Raw genomic sequence first — 23,128 nt, 5'->3', positions numbered from 1 at the left:
TCCCATGGACGGAGAAGCCTGGTAGGCTACAGTCCATGGGGTCGCAAAGAGACACAACTGAGCGACTTTACTTACTTACTTATTCTTTTTAAAGTTATTTCCCCATTTAGGTTATTACAAAATATTGAGCAGTTCCCCACACACCACTTTATAAGAAGGTTCACCAGGGCAGGGAGCTTCTGGTTCTTGAAGCCAAGTTGGCCTCAGTGCGGCCAGTTCTCACCCAGAGGAAGAGAGCCCTGCCAGGCCTGGGGCCCTGAACCATCACCTGCCTCCAGCGTGTGGGTAGTCTTGTGTTAGGGGGACTGGTCAGCCACCCGCAAGTGAGCATCTTCACATGAACACATGATTATGGGCTCTTCACACACATGATGTTAATTTTGTAGCTAACTTTTTATCAGATGAAGTGTTTACCCATCTTAGAGTTGTTGGAGGATAGCTATCCCAATGTGGTGAGGGGGGAATTGAGGTGTGAACGCAGTGAAACTGCCCCTCTTGGGCACTGGAGATTGTTCCCATCTTCTTGGCTCCCCCAGACTCCCCAGGATGAACAAACCTTCCCCAGACTGAATGGCACTGGCCTTTCAAAACCTCTCCAGGAGTTTCCCAACTCAAACTTAATACGGAAACTTGAAAAGCTACACATTATTGTCATAATTATATTGTGTTGAATATACTTATCTCTGTATCCAATAGTTCATCCTTTTGTTTTCAACTAGTCTCTGAAACCATAGTTGTGAAGGCCTCTTTTCTACCACACTGAGTTGATTCGAGTTTTCCTTATCTTCAAAAATGTCTTGGGCCTTCCCTGCTGGTCCAGCTAAGATTCCGAGCTCCTAATGCAGAGGGCCCAGGTTTGATCCCTGGAGAGGGAAATGGCAGTACTCTTGCCTAGAGAACATGGACAGAGAAGCCTGGTAGGCTACAGTCCTTGGGGTCTCAAAGAGTCAGACACGACTAAGCGACTGAGCACAAGGAACTAGATTCCACATGCTGCAACTAAGAGTTCGCATGCCACAACAAAGATCGGAGATCCTGTGTGCCCTCCCCAAGACCTGGTGCAGACAAATACATAAATAAATACTTTTAAAAAATAGAAATTAAAAAATCCCTTTAAAAATGTCTCACTTCATCATCTTTCTCTTTTCTGATTTTTCTTTCGAATATTGATGGATACAGACTCTGCAGGACTTCCTGAATTCTTCCCCACTGAGCTCATCCTCTGTTGAGAGAATGGCCACAACTTGATGAAATATGGTACCAGTGTCGGCCTCTCTTTCCTCTGGAAAATTCCAGAGGCAGCCAAAATTCTGAAAAGATGTGCTAAAACACACAGGCAAGGCCAACTGTTCCAGACTACAAACTAAAAAAGATCAAAGAACTGATTGCCTGAGGTCCCTGGCATGGGCTCAGCATCTGTCTCCACTGGGGTTGGCCATGTATCTTCATGGGGCTCTCTTGGCATTTTGGGTGGGACAATTCTTTGCTCAGAAATATTGCACACATTATCAGATAGCATCCTGGGCCTTCAGGCACCAAATGGTGGTAGAATTTCCCTGTTGTCATGGCAACCATGCTGACCCTAAATGTTTCTGAATCCCCCTTGAAGGAAGTCTCTCCTCCAACTGAGATCCATTAGCTCTTCCTAAAAAGTATGTGCAAATGATTCTCGAGTTCTTCGTTTAGATAGAATTTCATGTTTGCAATCAAGTCTTTAAAAACATGAAATTCTAATTAAACAAAGGGCTCTGGAATCATCATTGGTACTTCTTAGAGCTAATGGATCTCAGTTGGAGAACAGTCTTTGGGCCTCCCAGGTGGCATTAGTGGAAAATAAACCACCTGCCAATGCAGGAGACATGAGATGTGGGTTCTATCCCTGAATCGGGAAGATCTCCTAGAGGAGGGCACAGCAACCCACTCCAGTATTCTTGCCTGGAGAATCCCATGGACAGAGGAGCTTGGAGGTCTACAGTCTATGGGATCACAAAGAGTCAGACACAACTAAAGCGAATCAGCACACATGCAATCAAGTCCTTAGATCAAAATCTACATTTTAAAACTCAATGAACTAGCAGAACGAAGGGCTGTAGTGGGAATCATGTTTGTTTCCCACTGCCCTTAGTTTTTCAGTCTTTCTAAGTTAAGTGCGTCCTCACAGAAGCAGCACTGGCATCATCTGAGAGCTTGTGAGAAATATAAACTCTCTTGAATCAGAATCTGTATTTTTGACAAAATCCCCATTTAATCCATATGCACTTTAAATTCTGAGACACAGTGCTTTTTAGCGAATGCCCTGGACAGTCTTGTGACAGCTCTTGTAATTAGACTTTTCCCCACTCAGGGGCACAAATGATTTGGATCCCAACCTTCAGTGTTATAAATGCTTCCCATTTGCACTTTGATGTTGTGATGGGACCAGCCACGTCTTTACCAAAAAACCACTGTGCTCCTCACCAGCGTGGTCTCCAACCACATCAACTAAGCACTCTCTCTCTTTTTTAAAAGATTTATTTATTTAGTTTTCTATTTTGGCTGTGGTGGGTCTTCGTTGCTGTACAAGGGCTTTCTCTGGTTGCCACCAGTGGGGGCTACTCTTCACTGTGGTTCTTGGACTTCTTGTTGCCATGGCTTCTCTTGTCGCAGCACAGACTTCGTAAAGGCTCACAGATGATCTAGAGCCTGGGCTTGGTAGTTGTGACATACAGGCTTAGTTGCTCTGTGGCATATGGGATCTTCCCAGACCAGGGATCCAACCAGTGTCCCTTGCATTGCAAGGCGGGTTCTTAACCACTGGACCACTAGGGAAGTCCTAAACCGTCTTATAATTATGAGAAAGCCAGAGTATCAGGCGATCTCAAATATTCCTCTTGCAGTCTATGATAATGTGTTTCTTTTCCATTATGGTTTCTTGTGTTTTTTTTTTTTTTTTTTTAACATTTATTGGGCTATGCCTGGTCTTGGTTGCAGCACATAGAAATCTTCAATCTTTGTTGTGGCATGTGGAGTCTTTAGTTGCCGCACGCAGGATCTTCTTTTAGTTGAGGTATGTGAAGTTTAGTTGTGGTATGTGGAATCTAGTTCCCTAACCAGGGATTGAACCCTGCCCCCTGCACTGGAAGTGCAGGGTCTTAGCTACTGGACCACGAGGGAAATTCCTCCACTTATTTATTATAGGATATTGAATACAGTTCCCTGTGCTATACAGTAGGTCTTTGTCCTTTACCTATTATATATATAGTAGTATGTATCTGCTAATCACCAGCCTCCTAATTTATCCCTCCCCTACTTCCCCCTTGGCAACCACAAGTCTGTTCTCTGTTTGTGAATGTTTCTGTTTTGTAAATATGTTCATTTGTGTCATATTTTAGATTTTGCACGTAAGTGATATCATATACTATCTGTCTGCTGTTGACCATCTGTATGTCTTCTTTAGAGAAATATCTGTTTAGATCTTCTGCCCATTTTTGATAGGATTGTTTGGATTTTTTTTTTTATATTGAGTTGTGTGACCTGCTTGTTTATTTTGGAAATTAATCCCTTCTCTGTAGAATAATTTGAAAATATTTTCTCCCATTTAGTAGGTTGTCTTTTCATTTTGTTGATGGCTTCTGTTGCTGTTCAAAAGCTTTTAAGTTTAATTAGGTACCATGCACAAATTTTTGCTTTTATTTCCATTACTCTAGGAGAGGGATCTATAAAAAATACTGCTGCAATGTCAAAGAGTGTTATGCCTCTGTTTTCCTGTAGGTTCATTTCCTTTTTGTTACACTGGTTTTTTTCTTAAGTGTTAAGATCCATTTGTTTTATTTTAAGTTAGAGTATAGTTGACTATTAATAACAATGCTGTGTTAGTTTCATATATACAGCAAAGTGATTCAGTTATTCATATACATGTATCTATTCTTTTTCTAATTCTTTTCCCATTTAGGTTATTACAGAATATTGAGCAGAGTTCCCTGTGCGGTACAGTAAGTCTTTATTGGTTACCCATTTTAAATATAGTATCACGTACATGTCATTTCCTTTTGAGAGAGCTATGGAACAGACTCCTGCTTGCTTCCCTTGGACACCTCTGTGTTGGGTAATAAACATGAGGCAGACACTACAGGCACAGCACTGGAGGACTGGAATCCTGGACTAAGCCAACCCTGAAGCCTGAAGCAGTCCTTCCAGGAACAGGACAGACGTATCTAGCAGATGAGGTTAGGGTCAGGAGGCTGTGACATGAGAGCTGTAACTATAAACACAAAGCCATTTCAATCTAACTCTAGTGGGCTTGCAGGCTTCTGGTTAACAAAAGTGAAGCCATTTCTAATGTATAATAAGTTATAGTTTTAAAAGTACTCTCACATTCAGGTCTTGTTTGACAGTGACTGTGCAAGGCAAACCCTCCACCCCACTGCACAGTGAGGAACGGAAAACATCATGGGGGAAGCTCTGGTCCAAGGCCACGCATCTTGTAAGAGGCAGTAGTGGCACCTGACCTAAGTGTGCTTCCGAACCAAGGTTACATTCCCTGACTTTCCTGTGAACCCTAGGCTGCTGGTCTTCAGGCATTTGTACCCACAAACATTCAGGGGACATCCCTGGTGGTCCAGTGGTTAGAACTCCATGCTGCCAACGCAGGGGGCCCAGGTTCAATCCCTGGTCAGGGAACTAGATCCCTTACTACAGCTAAGATCTGGCGCAGTCAAGAAGGTAAATAAAAATAAATAAATAAATATATATATATATATTAAAAAAAACTAACAAACATGTACTGAGGGCCCCTGCTGCCTCCAGAGCAGTGGGACCAGAAATCCCTGGAGAGGCAGGAAGTAGGAAGCGGCAGGAAGAGGACCATTGGGATACAGCTGCTGCCAGCAGGACAGCATGACCTTTAATCCCTGCCCCTGCCCCCTACCCTTGCATCCAGTCCTCAAGACTCAGTGTTAACATGTAGCCTCCAGGCTGCGCTGAGGCAGGAGAGAAGGACCTAGTGCCCCTTATCTGATGGAAGACCCCCCAAGACAGACATTAGGGTGTGATGCTAGGGAGTCCCAAATGGCCTATGTCCCACTAATCGCTAAGGCTCCTGCCATCCCCAAAACTCTGGTGGCAAATAACAATGAATACACTTTAGCAATCTCCTTCCTCTGGAGAGTTCTCTTTCTTTTAAAAATAATACTTCAACTGATTTAAAGAGAATTCAGTCTGAAATATGAGAGCACAGTTGACAATGGATTCAGAGAGCTGACCTCAATCAAAAGTTAGGAGAAAGACACGTGTGACAGCATCCTTGGGCTCAAACTTAGTCCCAGAGCTTCGGCTGAGTCTGGGAATGTGTCATTTAGAAGCAGAGTAGGCATTGCACACATCCTTTTGCTTCTGCACAAGCACAGGCACGCCACAATGGTGGTGTCGCCTTTGTTTTTAATCCTTCTTTCATTTTTAGCTCCTAAAGCACAAAACAGAACTCAAGAAGTGTGAATTTACTTGAACCAAACTGTAAAAAGGTTTTCTCAACCTCTGAAAAATGCGGCTACAGAATTCACAACAGTTTTAATTATAACATACTAAATTAATACATTAAAGCAACTCCACTCTGAGGTTGAAATCTCTATTTTTATCTCCAAGCAAATAACAGACCAGAAGGGAAAGTTACTACATCGTGAGTGGATTGTTGAATCTAAGCATTAACAACTTCTTTGACATTATTTTGTACTGCAGTGCAGAAGAAAATCATTTACCTGAAAATATACTGTAAATAGACCCAGTAAAAACTGTAAGATTTTTTAGAAGAGCTTTTCTTCCCACAGGCAAAGAAAGAATGAGCACATAAAAAACACTGCTATGCAAATTGTGGTCTCTCCATACAATCTTCCATACAATGGAAGATTATTCAGCCTTTAAAAAGGAAGCAAATTCTGACACAAGCAACCACATGGATGAACCTAAGGAACAGTATGCTGAGAAAACCAAGCCAGTAAAAAGACAACCACTGAAGCCCATGTGCCCCAGAACCTGTGCTTCACAACAAGAGACACCCCTGCAGTGGGAAGCCCGCACACCGCAACTAGCCAGCAGCCCCTGCTCTCTGCAACTAGAGAAAAGTCCACATAGCGATGAAAACCCAACACAGCCAAAACTAAATAAACAAATAAAATTATTTTTTAAAAGACAACCTACTGAATGAGAAAAAATAATTGCAGATGATATGATTAACAAGGGGTTAATATCCAAAATTTACAAACAGTTCCCACAGCTCAATATAAAACAAACAAACAAACAAACAAACCCGAAGAACCCAATTAAAAAATGAGTTGAAGGCCTGAACAGACATTTTCCCAAAGAAGACAGATGTCCAACAGGCACAGGAAAAGATACTTAACATCACCAATCATCAGAGAAATGCACATCAAAACCACAATGTGATGTCACCACACATCTGTCAGAATGACCATCATCAAAAAGACCACACATAACAAGTGCTGGTGAGGATGTGGAGAAAACCCTACACTCTTGGTGGGGCTGTAAACTGGTGCAGTCACTATGGAAAACAGTATGGAATTTCCTCAAAAAGCTAAAACTACCATGTGACCCAGCAATTCCACCTTGGCCATACATTGGAAGAAAATGAAAACACTAATTTAAAAAGATTCATACACCCCAATGTTCATTGCAACACTATTTACAATAGCCAAGATTTGGAAGCAACCTAAGTGTCCATCAACAGATGAGTGGATAAAGAAGATGTGATTTATATATATTTATATATATTTGGGCTTCCCAGGTGTCTAAGCAGCAAAGAATCAGCCTGAAATGCAGGAAATGCGGGTTCGATCCCTGGGTTGGGAAGATCCCCTGGAGAAGGAAATAGCAACCCATTCCTGTATTCTTGCCTGGGAAATCCCATGGACAGAGGAGCCTGGCGGGCCATGGTCCATGGGGTCACAGAGTCAGACACGACTGGGTGACTAAACAACAACAAAATGCATGTATGTGTATATGTAGTGGGATACTGCTGCTGCTACGTCGCTTCAGTTGTGGCCGACTCTGTATGACCCCATAGACGGCAGCCCACCAGACTCCCCCATCCGTGGGATTCTCCAGGCAAGAATACTGGAGTGGGTTGCCATTTCCTTCTCCAACGCATGAAAGTGAAAAGTCAAAGTGAAGTCGATTAGTCGTGTCCAACTCTTAGCAACTCCATGGACTGCAGCCTACCAGCTCCTCCGTCCATGGGATTTTCCAGGCAAGAGTACTGGAGTGGGTTGCCATCGCCTTCTCCAATAGCCATTAAAAAAAAAGAAATCTTACCATTTATAAACTTGGATCGACTTGGAGCATATTATGCTTAGTAAAATGTCAGACAAAGAAAGATAAATACAGTATGTTATCACTTATATGTGGAATCCAAAAAATAAATAAATGAATGTAACAAAAGAGAAATAAACTCATGGACATAGGGAACAAACTAGCAGTTACCAGTGGGAAAAAGAAAGAGGGGAGGGGCAAAGTTGGGGAACAGCTACCAACTGCTGCTGCTGCTGCTGCTAAGTCGCTTCAGTCGTGTTCGACCTTGTGCGACCCCGTAGACGGAAGCCCACCAGGCTCCCCTGTCCCTGGGATTCTCCAGGCAAGAACACTGGAGTGGGTTGCTATTTCCTTCTCCAATGCATGAAAGTGAAAAGTGAAAGGGAAGCCACTCAGTCGTGTCCGACTCTCAGCGATCCCACGGACTACAGCCTACCAGGCTCCTCCATCCATGGGATTTTCCAAGCAAGAGTACTGGAGTGGTGCCATTGCCTTCTCCAACTACTGTGTACAAAATAAATGAGGACTTCCCTTGCAGTCCAGTGGATAAGATTCTGCTCCCAATGCAGAGAGCCTGAGTTCAATCCCTGGTCAGGGAACTAGATCCAGCATGCTGCAATTAAACATCCCACGTGCCACAACAAATACCCAGTTCAGTCAAATAAATAAATATTAAAAAACAAAACAAAATTTCTCTTTCAAAAATAAAATAATATAAAGTACAAGGCTATATTGTATGGCACAGAGAATATAGCTAATATTTTATAACAACTTTAAATGGTACATCATCTATAAAAAATATTGAACTAATATATTATACACCTGAAACTAATATAATGTTGTAAATCAACTATACTGCAGTTAAAAAAGTGATTAAAATGGTAATTTTTTTCTTTTTGTCAGAGTACTCTTTATTTTTATTTTATTGAAGTATCTATTGTGCAGCAAAATGATACTGTTATACATACATATACATTCTTTTTCATTGTGGTGTATCTAGAATATTGAGTATAGTTCCCTGTGCTCTATAGTAGGTCCTTGTTGTTTATCCATCCTGTATTTAATAGTTCGCATCTGCTAATCCCAAACTCCCAGTCCATCCCTCCCCACACCCTCCCCCTTGGCAACCGCAAGCTGTTCTCTATGGCTGTGAGTCTTTCTGTTTCATAGATAAGTTCATTCGTGTCGTATTTTAGATTCCACATATAGGTGATATTTGTATTTCCTTACTATACTTCACTTAGTATGATAATCTCTAGATCCATCCATGTTGCTGCAGATGGCCTTATTTCATTCTTTTTTATGGCTGAGGAGTATTCCATTGAAGATACGTACCACATGAGATGGCAAATTTTCTGTTACATACATTTTTACCACAATAGAAATTTGAAAACAAAAGCCCTATACTGCTCTGAAGTATTTTTAAAGTACAATTCTCCTCTTGATTTTCAGAGGAGCCCTTAGAGACTCTTCCTTTCTCCCGCTCCACAGTCACCTGAGGGCCTAGCGCTCAGGTCCCTCTAGTCACCACTGCAGCTGGGCTCTGGGGACCGTGGGATCCAGGAAGACAGCACCCTGGGCATGATGGGCTGGGGCCATGGTGGGGGCTGCCGGTTAGAAAAGCCTAGGGCATGCCGCCCCACATACCTGCCCTTGACCTCACTTCCCTGCTCCTTCCACATCAGAAATGTTTGTGGGCTGAATGCCTTCTCCGTACATGAGGTCACATCATAGAACCCTTGTAAGAAAGGGACAGCAAAGCGAGGAGAAGGCAACAAATGTTGAGGTTCACTCACTTCACTTTCAAAGCAGCCCCCACTGCAGATGAGGAAACAGGTGCACAGAGGTGGTGAAGAGCCTTGCATGGGACCATGTTTCACCCCAGCTCTGTCTGACTTGAAACTTTGAATTACATCATAATTACTTCTGAAAGAAAGGGTTAGAGAACCACTGATAGAAAACACCCACCTTGACCAGGCAGAAGGATAACCACTTGCCTGAAGTGTCTTACAATAGGACATCCGGATAAAGAATGCTCGATGCCGCCACGAAAACTAACCTGGAAGAATTTGGGAGGGGCTGAAAGGAGGAGGACACGCTAGCCCATAATATATCCTACCAACCTCCCAGAATCTTTTGTGCTTGAATTCATCTTGGCCGAGAGACATCCACATCACTAGGAAGGACCCTGAGTCACCAAGTATGGTCCAAGCAAGATGACTGGCCGAGACAACCCCAAATCTAACCCGTCGCCACGAGACTGCAAGCCTTGTGGCAGAGCGGTTGTCCTGGATTCCCTGACTTGCTGCTCTCCTCCCAGGCGCCCCTTCCCAATAAAGTCTCTTACTCTATCAGCATGTGTGTCTCCTCGGACAATTCATTTCCGAGTGTTAGAGGAGAGCCCACTCTTGGGCCCTGGAAGTGGTCCCCCTCCTGCAACAAAAGAGTTGATCCTCAAATTTACAAAAAAATATAACAAGCCACCCAAAGGACTTGTTTGGGAGATTTAGTGAAATGACTACACAAGAAGTTTTCCATCAAAGGCAGCCTCGTTGAACGCTTAAATTATGTTTTAACGTAAGTGAAGTGAAGTCACTCAGTCGTGTCTGACTCTGTGCGACCCCACGGACTGTAGCCTACCAGGCTTCTCAGTCCATGGGATTTTCCAGGCAAGAGTACTGGAGTGGGTTGCCATTGCCTTCTCCAGGGGATCTTCCCAACCCAGGGATCTGTAGGCAGACGCTTTACACTCTGAGCCACTAGGGAAGCCCCATGTAAACGGTTATTAAATTGTTTGAAGATGTTTTAGGGCTGAATGGGTTAATTCTATATGATGCATTCCTAATGAAAGGAAACATGGACTATTATTATTCATTATAAAGTGTAAAATAGGAGATTTCACAGCCAGTCAAACCAGAGTTTCGAACTGGGTCCTCCTGCACATTCCCCACCTACATGTGGGTCACAGGCATTCCCTTCTGCAGGTTTCTGCTGGTCTCTGAGCACCCTGGACCACCAGCTACACGGTGCTGCCTGCCTGATCCAGCCAGGAACACCTCTGGGGGAGAAGCATCATCTTCCATGGAGCTTCCAAAACCCTGGGGCTTGTTGCCACGCCCGGCTTCACTTACTCTAAAGATTTATCAAGTCAACAAAAATACAGTAGAATCTCAGTGCTTGGCTTGGGGTTTGAAGATCAATGGCATCTACTATTGGAATGACCTTGGGGCTTTCCAGCTGACTGATGGACTGACTGTGGTGTGGATGCCCAAGGGTCCTCAACTTGGCCCAGCTCTCTCTGCTGCTAATTCCACCCCTAGACTCTTGGCTGCCTCCCTGGTCCTTGCCTCTCCATTCACACCATCTGGGACCTGAAGCTTGTCTGTTCTGCAGCCCTGGGACCTTGGCTTGGTAGCCTTCCTGTTGTCTCCTAGGGAGGTCCAGCTGCCTTTTCTGGGTCAGGGCTGCACAAGAAACCACACAAAGTTGCCAGTTTTGTTGGCTACTTTTGTTCTATAAAGAGGACAGTGTCACATCCTTCAGTTTCATACTTCTGGAGGAGTAGATGACCTGCTTTTGTTGCCCGATTCAGGGAAGGGAATGGCAACCCACTCCAGTATTCTTCCCTGGGAAATCCCATGGACAGCAGAGCCTGGTGGACTCCAGTCCAAGAGCTCGCAAAGAGTCGGACATGACTGTGTAACTAACCACAATAATCATGGAACAGACAGTTTCTGCCTCAAAGACTTTTTTGAGCCAAACCACCCTTGTTTGATGCCTGTTTCCTCTGCAATGCCACGGGTGGCACCATCACAGGAGGCCTGGATTCCTTCCTGCTTCCTAGAGAGCTCATTCCCCTTTGCCTGACAAGTATCCTTCTTAGGATGGCTCCACTGTGATCATCTTCTGAGGGTGCAGTGACAGGAAGAACATGAAATACTGATCCTGTTCCATTAAGTAATAAATTACAGTTTCTTCCACGTTCTCTTTGGCTGGAAGCTGTACCCAACTTTAGACCTCTTTCTTCACTATGTAAAGAGCAAAGAGGATGTGACGGATCCATCCAAATTAGCCTGCTTTGAGCTGGAAACATCAGTGACCCCTCTGTTTACTGTCTTATAAAGCTTAGTAGCTGATAAATGTTTCTTCGTCAAATGAACTGGAACACATGTGATCCCATAAAACCTGGGCCTGGGCTCATCATACGAGAATGTGGAGCTTCCCCATGTGTGGTGCTGGCCTGTCTCGTAGAAGCTCAGAGTCAGGGGTGGGGTGATGGGGAGAGGCCCAGCCAGGGTGGCTGGTTTCAGGAGAGGACACTTGTCAGCTCCATATATGACATCTCACTGCCAGAGGGGGCTGGGGTGCATTAGAGGAGTGCATACATACAATAAGATCAAAATACAATGAGCAAAGAAATGGAGACAGAGGAGGATGAAGGTAAAAAGTTAAGATGAAGCCACATTTTTCTCTTTGCCTTTTCATATTTTGAGTTTTCTCTCTTTCTTTATTGGCCTGTAGGAGTTTCTTGAATATTCCAGGTCTGTGCTGCCCAGTGGGGTCGTCACAGGCCCAGTGGGGTCATCACAGGTCCTGTGCGCCTGTTAGAATGACAATTAATTAAAGTACAGCTACTCAGGCACACTGGCCTCATTTCAAGTGCTCAGTAGCCATTCGTGGCTCTCAGCCAGAGCAAACCTGGAACATTCTCATTGCATGAAAAATCCTCTCAGATAGAGTTATTCTGTCTATGAGCCCCTTGTCAATCTTATTCATTTCAAACCTTTTTCCAGATTCTTGTTTTCTGCTAACTTTGACTAAGACACTTTCAGAGAGTCACACATAGAGTTTTTATGTGGTCTTATCCATCCTCCTTTGCCCTTTACTTTGGTAAATTGAGGATCTTGTATGATCAGTCTTCTCCCTGAGGTCTCCAAGATATTTCCTTTGACCTTTTTGCATCCACTTCATGGTTTTACTTTTTCTTGTCTTTAACAAAAAATTTTATTGGCATATAGTTGTTTACAATGTAGTGTTAGATTCAGGTGTACAGCAAAGTGAATCAGTTATACATATGCATATATAGTGGAGGACAGGGGAGCCTGGCGTGCCGCAGCCCATGGGATCGCAAAGAGCCGGACACTACTCAGCTCTACTGAACAACAGCATAGATATATCTATCCTTTTTTTAAAGATTCTTTCCCCATATATGTCATTACAGAGTATTGAGTAGAGTTCCACGTGCTATTCAGCAGGTCCTTGTTGTTTATCTATTTTATATATAATGTTTGTCTGTCAATCCCAATCTCCCAATTTATCCCTCCCTCCCTTCCCCTCTGGTAATCATTAAATTTGTTTTCTACATCTGCGACTCTATTTTTGTTTTATAGATAAGTTCATTTGTACCCTTTTTTAAGATTCTACATTTAAGTGATATCATATGATATTTGTCTTTCTCTGTCTGACTTACTTCACTCAGTATGACAATCTCTAGGGCCATTCATACTTTTCCTGTTTAGGTATTGATTCTAACAGGACATTGCTTACTTTGAGAGGGGTGGGTAGGGAGGAATCCATTTACTGAGACAGGTGTCCCAATCGCTGCTGCTAACACATGGGCTTCTCCCCACTGGTCTGGGGGGCTGCTGCTCTCCCAAGCTCATCCCAAGCCTTTGTGTGGCTTGTGGGTCCATGGCTCTCTCAGCGGCTACATTCACCTCTTTGTTTTTCCAGAGCACACTGCCTTCTTGCTACGACTCTGTAGTGTAACTTCATGTGGGGAGTGTGCCCTGCAACCCCTAGATCTTCTTTTGCCAAAGTATCATAGCTATTCATGGACCCTACCCATCTACCCATGCACTTTAAAATTCATTTTTTTAGGTTCCTCAAATATATTTATGTGTGTACATGCTCAGTTGTGTCCAATTCTTTGTGACCCCATGGACTGTAGCCCACCAGGATCTTCTGTCCATAAGATTCTCCAGGCAAGAGTACTGGAGTGGGTTGCCATTTCCTACTCCAGGGGGATCTTCCCGACCCAGGAATCGAACCAGAGTCTCCTGTAGCACCTGTACTGGCAGGCAGATTTTTTACCACGAGCCACCTGGGAAGCCCTCAAATACATATGTATATAATATTACATATAAAAACCAGCATCCACTAGTGAAATGCTCTCCTTTGATTTTCAGAGTGTATGTATGGGGCAAGCTCTGAGATTTCCTTCTGAACCTCAGAACAAAGCTATAAGTGTGAACAGTGATTCAAAGTCCACCCCTGGAGTCTCGGTAGCCCTGGTGCGCCTCATTTCCAGAGCACTCTGCCTTTGGAGGCTCCTGATGCAGGCAGTGTGTTGCCATGGTAACGGTTACTTTTAGTTAGTACTTTTTATAGATTAAAGGGTTACACCCTGGAGTCTATGCCTGCAAAGGAATAAATCCTAAGGCTGTGTGGTACTTCATCTAACGCAGATATTTACCAGCACAGAGACCTAACCCACCAGCAATGGGAAATTTCAACCTTTGTATTTGATGTGGATATACACTGTTACCAGGGCTACATTTTCTTCAAACTTTTTTTTTTTCTTTACAAAATACAAGTTACCCTTTTTTTTAACCCAATGAAATATATCCATATTTAATAAGTTGTGGCAGAAATACATGTGTGTCAGGAGTTTGCCCAGATGGCTGTTTTTCTACCTGGGGCAGAATCCCCAGTTACTGGGGGAAATCTGAAGACATGAAGAAGAGTGTCTCTTGACCTGATTGGGGGACCTCAGGGGCTCCAGGGGGAGAAGGGAGCAGGTGGGCCTAGGTCTGGACACAGCTCAGCCCTTTACTGCCTGTGTAGGGTTGAGCTTCAGAAGATGGGGTTTCCCTATCTACAATGCAGAGAGACATAATGCCTCAAAGAGATCCATGTCAAAGTTGCATAATATTTATATGAGGAATCTGAAAATACAACAAAGTAGTGAACACAATATACAGCCTTGACGTACTCCTTTTCCTATTTGGAACCAGTCTGTTGTTCCATGTCCAGTTCTAACTGTTGCTTCCTGACCTGCATACAGATTTCTCAAGAAGCAGGTCAGGCGGTCTAGAGTTGGACTGTGAAGAAGGCTGAGCGCCGAAGAATTGATGCTTTTGAACTGTGGTGTTGGAGAAGACTCCTGAGAGTCCCTTGGACTGCAAGGAGATCCAAGCAGTCCATTCTGAAGGAGATCAGCCCTGGGATTTCTTTGGAAGGAATGATGCTAAAGCTGAAACTCCAGTACTTCGGCCACCTCATGTGAAGAGTTGACTCATTGGAAAAGACCCTGATGTTGGGAGGGATTGGGGGCAGGAGGAGAAGGGGACGACAGAGGATGAGATGGCTGGATGGCATCACCGACTCGATGGATGTGAGTCTGAGTGAACTCCAGGAGTTGGTGATGGACAGGGAAGCCTGGCGTGCTGCGATTCATGAGGTCGAAAAGAGTTGGACACGACTGAGCGACTGAACTGAACTGAACTGAGTGAACACAACAAAAAAGAAGACTCACGGACACACAGAACAAACTAATGGTTCCCAGGAAGGTGGGGAAGAGGGAGGGGGGAGGGGCAGCTCAAGCGTAGGGCGTTAGCAGGTACAAACTTTCAGATATAAAATAAGCTATAAGAATGTATTGTACAACATGGGGAATACAGCCAATATTTTAATAACTATAAGTAGAATGTGATCTTTATAATAACTCTAAAATTGTGAATGACTATATGATACATCTGGAACATATAATATTGTATAGCTATGTGGGTTTCCCTTGTGGCTCAGATGGTAAAGAATCTGTTTACAATATTGCTTCTATTGAACATTTTGGTGTTTTGGCCCCTGGCATATGGAATCTTAGTTCCCATAAGAGTGATACAACCCACACTGCTTGCATTGGAAAGTGAAGTCTTAACCACTGGACCACCAGGGAAGTCCCTTCAAAGTGCATTTATGAACCTTATCTCACTTGGATCCCGGAAGAACTTTGTGAACTAGAACCAGCAGGCATTAGTTACATCCTTGTCTAAAATCAGAAGAGACCCTTTCCAGAAAAGTAACAATCGCAGTGAAGGTGAAACAATTTTTAGGCCTTATTCTGTCTCAAAAAAAAAAGAAAAGAAAGTGGCTTCTTTTGCCTCTGTGGTTCAACAACACCGCCAAGGTCAGGCTTATGTTGGTTCTCTGGGAATCAGGAGGAGATCGCTGATAAACACACTCCCAGGAAGGGTCTCTTAGACCTCTCAAGGACAGTTGTGATTGTCTACAATACAGATCAGTTTACTCTGCAATGAAATGAACATGTCGTGGGCAAGGTCAAAACAGGGTACTTCCCAATCTATGAGCCCTCCCAGGCCTCAGATGGGCATGGGCTGAGGGACACCTACCATGAATACAGCTCAGCCCATCATCTAGATCTTCCCTGGTGGCTCAGATGTTAAAGAATCTGCCTGCCAATGCAGGAGACCTGGGTTGGACCCCTGGCTTGGGAAGATACCCTGAAGAAGGGAATGGCAACCCATTCCAGTATTCTTGCCTGGGAAATCCCATGAACAGAGGAGCCTGGCGGGCTATAGTCCAGGGGGTCGCAAAGAGTCAGACACGACTGAGCAACTAAACAATATCGTTATCTGGGTCCCTGTGATCTCCATCTCAACTGTCCTATTGTGGCCCATGGTATTTCCATTCTTCGAGTCCCCTAGGGAGGAAGAGCTTCCCAAATGGCCCTCAACAATCCCCACCTCCTGGTATTCATGGCTTTGTGCGTATGGGCTGGACCACTGACTTAACTTTAATGAAACAAAATACAGCAGAAGGGATGGGTTATCACTTTTGAGAAGAGGCTATAAAAGACTTCCCTCTTTTTCATATACTCTGTCTTTCTGATGTCTTCACCTGATGTGAAGAGCTGAGTCATCGGAAAAGATCCTGATGCTGGGAAAGACTGAGGGTAGGAGGAGAAGGGGATGACAGAGGATGAGATGGTTGGATGGCATCACGGACTCGATGTACATGAGTTTGGGTAAGGAGCATTGGCTGCGCTTTGCTAGGGCAGCCGTGAAGAGATACCCCACGCCCAAGGTAAGAGAAACCCAAGTAAGACGGTAGGTGTTGCAAGAGGGCATCAGAGGGCAGACACACTGAAACCATATTCACAGAAAACTAGTCAATCTAATCACACTAGGTCCACAGCCTTGTCTAACTCAATGAAACTAAGCTATGCCCGTGGGGCAACCCAAGATGGGTGGGTCATGGTGGAGATATCTGACAGAATGTGGTCCACTGGAGAAAGGAATGGCAAACCACTTCAGTATTCTTGCCTTGAGAACCCCATGAACAGTATGAAAAGGCAAAATGATAGGATACTGAAAGAGAAACTCCCCAGGTCAGTAGGTGCCCAATATGCTACTGGAGATCAGTGGAGAAATAACTCCAGAAAGAATGAAGGGATGGAGCCAAAGCAAAAACAATACGCAGGTATGGATGTGACTGGTGATAGAAGCAAGGTCCGATGCTGTAAAGAGCAATATTGCATAGGAACCTGGAATGTCAGGTCCATGAATCAAGGCAAATTGGAAGTGGTCAAACAAGAGATGGCAAGAGTGAATGTCGACATTCTAGGAATCAGTGAACTGAAATGGACTGGAATGGGTGAATTTAACTCAGATGACCATTATATCTACTACTGCGGGCAGGAATCCCTCAGAAGAAATGGAGTGGCCATTATGGTCAACAAAAGAATCCGAAATGCAGTACTTGGATGCAATCTCAAAAACGACAGAATGATCTCTGTTCGTTTCCAAGGCAAACCATTCAATAGCACAGTAATCCAAGTCTATGCCCCAACCAGTAACGCTGAAGAAGCTGAAGTTCAATGGTTCTATGAAGACCTACAAGACCTTTTAGAACTAACACCCCCAAAAGATGTCCTTTTCATTATAGGGGACTGGAAAGCAAAAGTAGGAAGTCAAGAAACACCTGGAGTAACAAATTTGGCCTTGGAATACGGAATGAAGCAGGGCAAAGACTAATAGAGCTTTGCCAAGAAAATGCACTGGTCATAACAAACACCCTCTTCCAACAACACAAGAGAAGACTCTACACATGGACATCACCAGATGGTCAACACCAAAATCAGACTGATTATATTCTTTGCAGCCAAAGATGGAGAAGCTCTATACAGTCAGCAAAAACAAGACCAGGACCTGACTGTGGCTCAAACCATGAACTCCTTATTGCCAAATTCAGACTTAAATTGAAGAAAGTAGGGAAAACCACTAGACCATTCAGGTATGACCTAAATCAAATCCCTTATGATTATACAGTGGAAGTGAGAAATAGATTTAAGGGCCTAGATCTGATAGATAGAGTGCCTGATGAATTATGGAATGAAGTTCGTGACATTGTACAGAAGACAGGGATCAAGACCATCCCCATGGAAAAGAAATGCAAAAAAGCAAAATGGCTGTCTGGGGAGGCCTTACAAATAGCTACGAAAAGAAGAGAAGTGAAAAGCAAAGGAGAAATGGAAAGATATAAACATCTGAATGCAGAGTTCCAAAGAATAGCAAGAAGAGATAAGAAAGCCTTCTTCAGCGATCAATGCAAAGAAATAGAGGAAAACAACAGAATGGGAAAGACTAGGGATCTCTTCAAGAAAATCAGAGATACCAAAGGAACATTTCATGCAAAGATGGGCTCAATAAAGGACAGAAATGGTATGGACCTAACAGAAGCAGAAGATATTAAGAAGAGATGGCAAGAATACACAGAAGAACTGTACAAAAAAGATCTTCACGACCCAGATAATCACGATGGTGTGATCACTGACCTAGAGCCAGACATCCAGGAATGTGAAGTCAAGTGGGCCTTAGAAAGCATCACTACGAACAAAGCTAGTGGAGGTGACAGAATTCCAGTTGAGCTATTCCAAATCCTGAAAGATGATGCTGTGAAAGTGCTGCACTCAATATGCCAGCAAATTTGGAAAACTCAGCAGTGGCCACAGGACTGGAAAAGGTCAGTTTTCATTCCAATCCCAAAGAAAGGCAATGCCAAAGAATGCTCAAACTACCGCACAATTGCACTCATCTCACACACTAGTAAAGTAATGCTCAAAATTCTCCAAGCCAGGCTTCAGCAATATGTGAACCGTCAACTTCCTGATGTTCAAGCTGGTTTTAGAAAAGGCAGAGGAACCAGAAATCAAATTGCCAACATCTGCTGGATCATGGAAAAAGCAAGAGAGTTCCAGAAAAACATCTATTTCTTCTTTATTGACTATGCCAAAGCCTTTGACTGTGTGGATCACAATAAACTGTGGAAAATTCTGAAAGAGATGGGAATACCAGACCACCTGATCTGCCTCTTGAGAAATTTGTATGCAGGTCAGGAAGCAACAGTTAGAACTGGACATGGAACAACAGACTGGTTCCAAATAGGAAAAGGAGTTCGTCAAGGCTGTATATTGTCAACCTGTTTATTTAACTTATATGCAGAGTACATAATGAGAAATGCTGGACTGGAAGAAACACAAGCTGGAATCAAGATTGCTGGGAGAAATATCAATAACCTCAGATATGCAGATGACAAGACCCTTATGGCAGAAAGTGAAGAGGAACTCAAAAGCCTCTTGATGAAAGTGAGGGTGGAGAGTGAAAAAGCTGGCTTAAAGCTCAAAATTCAGAAAACGAAGATCATGGCATCCGGTCCCATCACTTCATGGGGAATAGATGGGGAAACAGTGGAAACAGTGTCAGACTTTATTTTTTTGGGCTCCAAAATCACTGCAGATGGTGATTGCAGCCATGAAATTAAAAGATGCTTACTCCTTGGAAGGAAAGTTATGACCAACCTAGATAGCATATTCAAAAGCAGAGACATTACTTTGCCAACAAAGGTTCGTCTAGTCAAGGCTATGGTTTTTCCTGTGGTCATGTATGGACGTGAGAGTTGGACTGTGAAGAAACCTGAGTGCCGAAGAATTGATGCTTTTGAACTGTGGTGTTGGAGAAGACTCCTGAGAGTCCCTTGGACTGCAAGGAGATCCAAGCAGTCCATTCTGAAGGAGATCAGCCCTGGGATTTCTTCGGAAGGAATGATGCTAAAGCTGAAACTCCAATACTTTGGCCACCTCATGCGAAGAGTTGACTCATTGGAAAAGACTCTGATGCTGGGAGGGATTGGGGGCAAGAGGAGAAGGGGACGACAGAGGATGAGATGGCTGGATGGCATCACTGACTCGATGGACATGAGTCTGGGTGAACTCCGGGAGTTGGTGATGGACAGGGAGGCCTGGCATGCTGCGATTCATGGGGTCGCAAAGAGTCAGACATGACTGAATGACTGATCTGATCTGATCTGTCTTTCTGACTCTCCTCAAGTGTTTGCTCTGATAGAGTAAGAGGAAAATCCACATTGTGAGAAACTCTGGGATGCTTCCAACTGTGTTGGTCACTCAGTTGTGTCTGACTCTTTGCGACCCTGTGGACTGTAGCCCACCAGGCTCCTCTGTCCATGGGATTCTCCAGGTAAGAATACTAGAGTGATTGCCATTCCCTTCTTTAGGGAATCTTCCTGACCCAAGGATCGAACCCAGGTCTTCTGCATTGCAGGCAGATTCTTTACCATCTGAAGCTTCCAACTACCTGCCAGTAGATTCAAGAGCTTGGTCCTAACATCTCAGAGGGAACTGAATCCTGCCAACAACCATGGGAGGGAGCCTGGAAGTGGGTCCTTCTCTCATGAAGCCTTCAGATGAGACCCCAGCCCTGGCAAACACCCTAATAGTGATGGCCTGTGAGAACCCCTGAGCTGTGTAAACCAGCTAAATTGTGCCTGGATTCCTGACCCACAGAAATGATGAGATGATAACTGTGGGATTTTCTGCTTTTGTTTTTGTCTTCTCGACACATGGGGATATTAGTTCCCTGACTAGGAATTGAACCTGCGCCTCCTGCCATGAAAGTGCAGCGTCTTAACCACTGGATCACCGGGAAGTCCCTCAAAACTGTGTTTTTTGAGCTACACATACTGGGGTGATTTGAGGATAATTTATTATTTAGCAAGCGATAATTAACACACCCAGATTCCAACACCTGGGGCTATCTTTGCTCCTATTGATTACGACAAGGCACCTTGAAGTTCTCCTGCCCTTTTCTCAAGGCCTTTAAATTTACACTTCTTTAGGAAGGAAAGATGGAGAAGGCAATGGCACGCCAGTCCAGTACTCTTGCCTGGAAAAGCCCATGGACGGAGGAGCCTGGAAGGCTGCAGTCCATGGGGTCGCTGAGGTTCGGACATGACTGAGCGACTTCACTTTCACGCATTGGAGAAGGAAATGGCAACCCACTCCAGTGTTCTTGCCTGGAGAATCCCAGGGACAGAGGAGCCTGGTAGGCTGCCGTCTATAGGGTTGCACAGAGTTGGACACGACTGAAGTGACTTAGCAGCAGCAGCAGTAGGAAGGAAAGATCTCCAGTATCAGCCTCCTGGCACCCCTTCTTCTGCTGGACAACACCTCTCCAGCTTCTTGTCGGAAAACAACACCTTCCTCGCCTTGGACTCGCTTCGTCCCAACGCTTAGCTTGAGTCCAGACTGTCTTCGTCGTTGATGGATTCCAATCCCAGAGCCCGATGCTGGGGTTCTGAGCCTGACCCAGGCAGCAGACCTTTTATCACTGCTGTGTTTGATGGTTGGTCTGTAGCATTCTTTTTTTTTTTTTTTTTTTGCATTTTTTTTTCTAATTTTATTTTATTTTTAAACTTTACATAATTGTATTAGTTTTGCCAAATGGTCTGTAGCATTCTTGACCCCATATGACACCCACTCAGATCAAACCATCTTAGTAGCCTTGTCGGATGGCCCAACTCCCTCCTTGACCAGTACACAGCCAGGTTCACAATTGGATCCTGGTGGCCAGCCCTGGCTGTGGCTCCCCAACTGCTCTGCTCAGGCTTTTTATGTCACTGACCTTTCCAACGCTACCCCCTGTGGAGGCACGCACCATCTCTCAAAGGCCTGTGCCAAATTCTGAGCTCCTTCTCCTATCTTTCCAGGGGACAAGGGTTGCGGAGTAGGGGGGGACTTGCAAACAGGCCAGTTCTTCAGGGGAGATGTGAGCACAGTGGGTCCAAGAAGAGTTTGGCATCAGAACCCCCTCAGTGGCTCTGCAGTGACTCAAGGCAGTGGGGGATGGAACATGGGTCAGAACCAGCTCTCAGACTCTTTCAGCAAGGATGAAGCAGACTGTTGACTTGGAGCTAGGAAAAAGAGTAAAAGTACCTTTCTCTGGCTTCCAGGGAAAGTCATAGACAGACACTAACCCACTCATCCAATCTGTCCTCATCTCAAGCTCTCTGCTCCCACCACTTTCTATTCCAGAATTCTTTACTTAAAAAAATATTTATTGAATGGATGAACCCCTCACACGTTATGTGAAGCAAAAGAATCTATATACAAAAGAGAAAATGCTGTGTACCTCCTTTAGATGGCTTTTTAGAATAGACGGAGCTCAGCTAATGTGAAAAAAAGAAAAAATCCTACTAGTCACCTCTGGTTGGTGAGGGATTGCCTGACAAGAGATGAGGAACTTTCTGGACTAATGGAGACGTTCTCTGTCCTGAGTGTATGTATTTGCTAAAATGATAAGCCAACTCTGTGGTTCTGTCACTATGCCATTTTCACATATGTAAATTTTATCTCCAATAAAACTAAAAAAAAAAAAAAATTAAACCAGGGGCAGGGAGTGGGTGAGGTTACAGAAGAAGCAGAAATGGCAGAACAGTAATGAAGGTGTGCAGATAAGTGTTTTTTAGGGGAGGAACCACCTTTTACTTCTTTGCATTCCTCCCAAAACTTAGCCCTATGGTGCTCAGTAAACATTTGTTCAAAGTATTTATTTAGAAAGTAAGTATCTCCTTATAAAACTTGCCTGTGTTATATATGTATTTATAGTCTGAATGCTTGTGTCTACTCCTGTGTTTAGTTGCTCAGTCATGTCTGACTCTTTGCGACCTCACAGACTGTAGCCTGTCAGGCTCCTCTGTCCATAGGATTCTCCAGGCAAGAACACTGGAGTTGGTTGCCATTTCCTACTCCAGAGGATCTTCCTGACCCAGTGATGGAACTTGAGTCTCTTGTGTCTCCTGTACAGGTAGGTACTCTTTACCACTAGCACCACCTAGGAAGCCCCCCTGCCCACTCCACCCCTCCACCCGCTCCAAATTCTATGTTTAGATTGTAACCTGCAATATTGAGGGTGTTAGGAGGAGTCTTTGGAAGGTGGTTAGGTCATGAGGGTGGAGCCCTCACAGGTAGGATTAGTGCCCTTATAAAAGGGGCCCCAGAGAGCCCCCTTGCTTCTTCTGCCAAGTGAGAAAACAGAGAGAAAGCAGCCATATATGAATCAAGAAGCTCTTGCCAGACACTGAATCTGCCAGCACCTTGATCTTGGATGTCTCAGGATCCAGAACTGTGAGAAATAAATATTTGTCTTTAAATGCCACCTAGTTGAAGCTATTTTGTTGTAACAACTCAAATGTATAAAGATATATGCAGATTTTAAATATCAAGAATTCTTTCTCAAAATATTGAACTAAATGATTAATTGTTACTGAGACATGCTCTTTTATGAAAGGAAATATAAAAATAGGTAAAATTTGAACATAACTTTTCAGTTATTTAATTTTGTGACATGCCAATTCAGTGTATTTCCTGTTTGACAGATTCTGTCTGTATTATTTTTGGTATCTGTCCTCATGCAAACCATCCATATGCTGAGTTGGTTGTAGGGGAAACATTTGTTCT

At 44.0% G+C, this 23,128-nt stretch overlaps 1 protein-coding gene and 1 non-coding gene across 2 annotated transcripts in view; one reads left to right on the top strand and one right to left on the bottom strand.

The window, feature by feature from the left end:
• LOC147349497 (uncharacterized) overlaps positions 1-23,128 on the bottom strand; it is a 45,192-nt gene that overhangs the window by 16,398 nt on the left and 5,666 nt on the right. The gene's annotated exons all lie outside the window — the stretch shown is intronic.
• Positions 4,587-4,659, top strand: TRNAG-GCC (transfer RNA glycine (anticodon GCC)). Its single transcript has one exon. It is a non-coding gene; the product is annotated as a tRNA-Gly (tRNA).

The sequence above is a fragment of the Bos grunniens genome, chromosome 21 (assembly GCF_055505025.1).
Source record: "Bos grunniens cultivar Pamir isolate PY7600 chromosome 21, Bosgru_T2T1.0, whole genome shotgun sequence".
Classification (NCBI taxonomy): domain Eukaryota; kingdom Metazoa; phylum Chordata; class Mammalia; order Artiodactyla; family Bovidae; genus Bos; species Bos grunniens.
Note: the sequence above shows the minus strand (reverse complement) of the source record. Positions and strands in the feature narration are given on the sequence as shown.